This window comes from Pongo pygmaeus, chromosome 15 (genome assembly GCF_028885625.2).
Source record: "Pongo pygmaeus isolate AG05252 chromosome 15, NHGRI_mPonPyg2-v2.0_pri, whole genome shotgun sequence".
NCBI classification, from domain to species: domain Eukaryota; kingdom Metazoa; phylum Chordata; class Mammalia; order Primates; family Hominidae; genus Pongo; species Pongo pygmaeus.
This window is the reverse complement of record NC_072388.2, coordinates 58873231-58880240: the sequence shown is the minus strand read 5'-3', so window position 1 is coordinate 58880240 and position 7010 is coordinate 58873231.

Below are 7010 nucleotides of genomic sequence, written 5' to 3'. Positions count from 1 at the left end.
AAGCAGTTCACAATTGAGCTGGAGCCAAAGTAACATACATAAAATAACTGTAGAATAGTTGTTGGGCAAGTTGGAAGCCACCCAAGTGGCTGTCCTTGGAAAAGGGGGAAGATGACATGTGGTAGAGGTACACCATGAGGTACAGCGGGTACAAGCAATGGAATAAATGCATACATAACAACATGGATATGTACTAGAGGCATAGTAATGAGTGAAGAAATAAAGAAGCAATGCTAACACAATACTGTTCACATACACAAATATATGTGCACAGAAGATAGTGCTCATTTTGCAAGAAAACATACAACCTAATTAGATATATATTTAGGTATGGTAATGGTTACTTAGGATGGGGAGGAAACTGGGGGTGCACTATGGGGATAAAATATAATAAAGAGAGGACTCTTGGGTGACCAGTGATGAAAATTGGAATAACGACATTATTTATTGAATACAACACATCAATTATAAGAATGAAAAGATTGGAATAATTCTAGAATGCCACAAAATAACATATGTCATGTGGCCTGGTACAGACTATAAGCATAATAGTTCAGAAAAGGGAGACTTGCAGATAGAATCATGTGGAAGCCCTTCCTGATGAAGGTGTCACTTGCAGTGGGCCTTGAAAGAAAGCAATTTAGAAAGATGAAGAGAAGCTTCAGGAGGCCAGGTTCCAGGTCAGTTTTGTTTTATTCGTCACTGAATCTCCAGTGCCTGCCTAGCATTGTGCCTGCTGATGTCTGTTCAACTACTCCAGCCAATGAATGGTAGAAGAGGTATATATAAATTAAAATCTTTAATTTTTTTTTTTTTTGGAGATGGAGTCTTACTCTGTCACCCAGGCTAGAGTACAGTGGCACTATCTCAGCTCACCACAATCTCTGCCTCCTGGGTTCAAGCAATCCTCCTGCAACCTCCCAAGTAGCTGGGACTACAGGTTTGCACCACCATGCCCGGCTAAGTTTTGTATTTTTAGTAGAGACGGGGTTTCACCATGTTGGCCAGGCTGGTCTCAAACTCCTGATCTCAAATGATCCGCCTGCCCTGGCCTCCCAAAGTGCCACCGCTCCCGGCCTGTGTATGGTATTTTTCTACGGCATGTAATTTTCTGTACACACCCTCTTTCTTTCTTAGGCATTTTGTCAGCAGCCCAAGATGGAAAAGGCAGCTTTATGTCAAGGTTAAAGTTTCATAGTCAAGAGCTATGAAAGCCAAATGTTCACATTTAACTTTTTTGAAAGTATTTATTATTCGGCATCAATGTATTTCTTAATCATTACACTGAGTGGACTTTTTAAGTAGGAAGAAAATGGTGTGTTCATTACTCCAAAGCTGAAACACAGTTGGGGTTGCGTAAGGTGACAGCAGGTGAGTTGGTAAAAGAGTTAGCAGAAGTGACGGCTTTAGTCTGCTCAACTACTGGATTTACCAGTAAGCCACATGAGACCTCAGTCACAATCGGTAATTCAAAGGTAGATTTAAATATAAATATCCTGTTATTTCTGACACCTTTACTGAGGTATAATTGATGTATGATAAACTGCACATATTTAAAGTGTACAATTTGGTAAGTTTTGTCACATGGCTACGCTTGTGAGCCATAACCACTATCAAGAGAGTAAACACATATATCAGCCCCAGAAGTTTCCCTTTGCCCTTTTGTAATCATTTCCCCTCGCCCACCCCATTCCAGGCAACCAATGATGTGCTTGCATTATTATAGATTAGTTTGCATTTTACAGTTTTACATAAATGTAATTATACACTTTGTACACATAAACTGCTGGCGGGAATGTCAAAAGGTACAATTAACTTGCAAAAGACTTTTAGCAGTTCCTTAAAAATTTAAATATACACTTATATGATTTAGCCATCCCAGTCCTAGGTATTTGCCCAAGAGAAATGAAAGCTTATGTCCATATAAAGACTTGTAAATGAATGCTCATTGCAGCTTTACATAATAGCCCAAAACTGGAACCAACAAATGTCCATCAACAGGTGAATGGTATGAACAAACTGTGTTATATTCTATACAATGCAGCACTACTCAGTGATAAAAAATAACAAATGATTGATACATACAACAACACGGAAGAACCTCAAAGAAGCCAGGGCATCTGGGTCTGGAGATTTCTTTTATCAGGATTTTAAATTACAAATTTAATTCTTTAATGGTTATAGGATATTCAGATTATTATTTTTTTTTATTATACTTTAAGTTTTAGGGTACATGTGCACAATGTGCAGGTTAGTTACATATGTATACATGTGCCATGCTGGTGTGCTGCACCCATTAACTCGTCATTTAGCATTAGGTATATCTCCTAATGCTATCCCTCCCCCCTCCCCCCACCCCACAACAGTCCCCAGAGTGTGATGTTCCCCTTCCTGTGTCCATGTGTTCTCATTGTTCAATTCCCATCTATGAGTGAGAACATGCGGTGTTTGGTTTTTGTCCTTGTGATAGTTTACTGAGAATGATGATTTCCAATTTCATCTATGTCCCTACAAAGGACATGAACTCATCATTTTTTATGGCTGCATAGTATTCCATGGTGTATATGTGCCACATTTTCTTAATCCAGTCTATCATTGTTGGACATTTGGGTTGGTTCCAAGTCTTTGCTATTGTGAATAGTGCTGCAATAAACATACGTGTGCATGTGTCTTTATAGCAGCATGATTTATAGTCCTTTGGGTATATACCCAGTAATGGGATGGCTGGGTCAAATGGTATTTCTAGTTCTAGATCCCTGAGGAATCGCCACACTGACTTCCACAATGGTTGAACTAGTTTACAGTCCCACCAACGACATAGGCATGGGCAAGGGCTTCATGTCTAAAACACCAAAAGCAATGGCAACAAAAGCCAAAATTGACAAATGGGATCTAATTAAACTCAAGAGCTTCTGCACAGCAAAAGAAACTACCATCAGAGTGAACAGGCAACCTATAAAATGGGAGAAAATTTTCGCAACCTACTCATCTGACAAAGGGCTAATATCCAGAATCTACAATGAACTCAAACAAATTTACAAGAAAAAAACAACCCCATCAAAAAGTGGGCGAAGAATATGAACAGACACTTCTTGAAAGAAGACATTTATGCAGCCAGAAGACACATGAAAAAATGCTCATCATCACTGGCCATCAGAGAAATGCAAATCAAAACCACAATGAGATACCATCTCACACCAGTTAGAATGGCAATCATTAAAAAGTCAGGAAACAACAGGTGCTGGAGAGGATGTGGAGAAATAGGAACACTTTTATACTGTTGGTGGGACAGATTATTTCATCTTGGTTGAGTTTTAGTAGTTTGTGGTTTTCAAGAATCAGATTATTTCTTCTAAGTTGTCAAGTGTATAAGCCGAAAGTTACAGTATTTCCTCATTATCTTTTTAATGACTGCCTGATTTATAGTGATACTCTTCATTTCATTCTTGATAATAATGATTTGTGTTTTTTCTTTTTGTCAGTCTTTCTACAGGTTTATGGATTTTCTTGATTGTTTTTTGAAGAACCAGTTTTTTGTTTATGTATTTTTCTATTTTCAGTTTCATTGATTTCTGCTTTTTGTTATTTCCTTTCTTTTGCCTGCTTCAGGCTTATTTTGCTATTATTTTTCTTGTTTCTTGTGGTGGGAACTTAGGTTATTGTGCTGAGACCTTTCCTCATTTCTAATATGCTATCTTCCTAGGTATTCCCTGGGATGTAGGAGACAGCTCTAGGAGACACATGGGGCTGGCTATCCGGCTTTTGGAGAGACTTTGTTTGTCTACCACAAGACTAGAGTAAAAGGAGACCCTTTCAGGAGGGGAAGAGGATGGCTGCCTCTTTCATGTTTATAAGCAGGGAAAATTAATTTTTCCTGTCCCTTGCCTATGCAGTATTTGGCCACTTACATAGCCAAAATCCCATGAGTTCTTATCAGGTTGCTCTGGGGGATATGGACTAGTGCAAAGGTGGGCAGGTGCACTTGTTTACCCTGAGTAATAAGAAATCTATCTCTGACCCTGATCATCTTATGTGCATACTCAAGATAAGAAAAATAAAGATGAATATTAAAAAGCAAACTTTTTATGAGTGGATACTGGTTTATCAAATACTTTTTCTGGATCTACTGAAATATTATTTTTCTCCTTTCGTTCTGTTAATGTGTTGAATCATATTGAGCAACTATCACACCAACCTCACTTTTTCAGGAAGAAACCCAACTTGATTGTGATTTATTATTCTGTGTGTGTAGGGGTGTGTGTGTGTATGTGTGTAGTTTAGTTTGCTAGTATTTTGTTTGGGATTTTTGCACTGATGTTGGGGGGAATGAAATAGGTCCCTTTCTCATAAAGTCTTTGCCAGGTTTTGGTATGTAGGTTTTCTGGCATCATAAAATGAGTTGGGGAGGTTTCCTGCATTTCTACTGCTCTTTGTAAGAATTTAAGATTGTCTTTCCATTGATTAATCAATCCATCTAGGCTTGTTGTTTCACTATGGAAAAGCAAATAAAGTAACTATAGGTTCCATTTCTTTAGCAGATAGGGAACCACTCAAATTTTCTATTTTTTCGTTTGTCAATTTTGGCTCTTCCATAGTTTAAAAAATTTGTTCACTTCATCTAAAATTTCCAACTAATTGGCATGAAGTTGTGCACATATTTTGTCAAATGACTGTAGGATTTGTAATATCCTTTCATTCCTGATATTGGTTGTTTGTTTCTTCCTTTTTCAGTCTACCAGACACTTATCAATTATCTTTTCAAAGAATCAACTTTTGGCTTAGTTGATCCACTTTATCTTCATTTTCTACTCTATTAATTCTTGTTCTTTATTATTTCCTTTATTTTCTTCAGGTTTAATTTGCTATTCTTAGAATATTTTGAGATAATTACTGGGTTCGTTTTCAATCTTTTTTTTTTTTAATGTGCGTTTAAGACTATAAATTTCATTCTAAGCATGGCTTTAGGCGTCTACCGTTAAGTTTTGACGTGTAGCACTTTCACTATTCAGTTCAAATATATTCTAATTTTCATTGTAATTTATTGTCTGATCCATGAGTTATTTAGAAGTGTATTTCTTAATTTGTGAACTTAATAGAATTTTTCTATTTTTGAAACTATTATTGATTTCTAAGTGAATGATACATGGCCAAAGAATATATTCCATTCCTATGACTTAGCATATGGTCAGTTTTGATAAATATTCTACCTGCATTTGAAAATAATGCGTATTTTGCAGTTGTTGGGTATTCTGTTTCATATATGCCAATTAGGTTAAGTTTTAAAATATTATTCCAATCTTTACATATTTACGTATTTTTGCATGGCTGCTGTTCTGAGTATATTAAAATCTGGGAATGCAGACTTGTCTTTTCTCATTTTAGTTCTGTTCATTTCTGCTTATATATTTGAGGCTATATTGTTAAACCATTAAAATATTAGACCTGTTGAAACTTTCTGGTGAATCAAATCTTTTATCATTACAAATTGTCTCTCTTTATAATACTTTTCACCTTAAGGTCTACATTGAATGATGTTGCAATAGCCACCATAGCCCCCTGCCCTATTGTTTTTGTTTTTTGTATTTCATACTATAATTTTTCCATTCTTGTTTACTTCCAACCCTTGTATTCCTATACTTAAGGCATCTCTTGCATAAAGGTACTTTGTAGGTTTTCTTTCTTTTCACTTTGATGATCTTTGCATTTAATTGGTACACTGTCTATTCATATGAATGTTGTAACTGATATTTAGATTTAAACCTCCTAATCTACTATTTGATTTCTATTTGTCCTATTTGTTCTATATTTTCTCTCCCTTTTTGCCTTATTATTCCACTTTCGCCCTGTATTAGCTTTGTAGTTCTATGATTGTTTTATTTTGCTTTTTGCTGTTCTTTTAGTGGTTACCCTATATATGACACAGCAGTCTAATATTACTTATACTTTTATCTTCTTTGATAATTTTAAGGACCTTAGAATTCCTGCACCAAATTTGTATATTATTGTCACATTTTAACATTATTTATTTTAACTTCGAAGACTATTTTATATAGTTAATATTCACTTAAACTGTATATATATATATTTTTAAATTACTGTTCATTCCTACCTTTATCCCTAACCTTTTTCTGGGATCATTTTCCTTTTGTCTTAAGAATACCCTTTACTATCACCTTTAATGACAATCTGCTATTAAATTTGTTGTGTTTGAAAGTGTCTTTGCCTTCATTCTTTAAGAATTGTTTTTGGGGAAAGGCTGGGTATTGAATTCTAAAGTTGCAGATATTTTCTTTCAGTAACCTGAAAATATCATGCCATTGATTTCTGGTTCCCGTATTTTCTGTTGAGAAGTTAGCTGTCAGTTTAATAAAATTGTGGCTCCTTTAAAAGTAATGTCTTTTATCATTGTCTGGCTCCTTTAATGATTTTCTTTTTGTGTTTTATTTTTCCTTAGGATGTTCTAAGGTGTAATTTTGTTTTTATTTATCATGCTTTGATCTTGCAGGTCTTCATGTCTCAAAAATTTGGAGAATTCTCAGTCATTATCTCCTCACAGGTTGCTTCTGCCATATTCTCTCTTCTCCTGGAAATCCAGTTACGTGTATGTTAGATCTTCTCAAGTTAACTCTGTCTCTTATACTCTCTACTGTATTTTCCATTCTTTTGTCTTAGTTTTTCACATCTGGTATTTACTTCTGACATAACTTCTAGTTCACTAATTCTTCCAGTTTCTATCAAATCTATTCACTGAATCCTTTTTTTTTTCTTTTTGAGATGGAGTCTCGCTCTGTTGCCCAGGCTGGAGTGCAGTGGCATGATCTTGGCTCACTGCAACCTTCGCCTCCCGGGTTCAAGTGATTCTCCTGCCTCAGCCTCCAGAATAGCTGGGACTACAGGCACCTGCCACCACACCCGGTTATTTTTTTTTAATTTTTAGTACAGATGGGGTTTCACTGTGTTAGCCAGGATGGTCTCGATCTCCTGACGTCATGATCCGCCCGCCTCAGCCT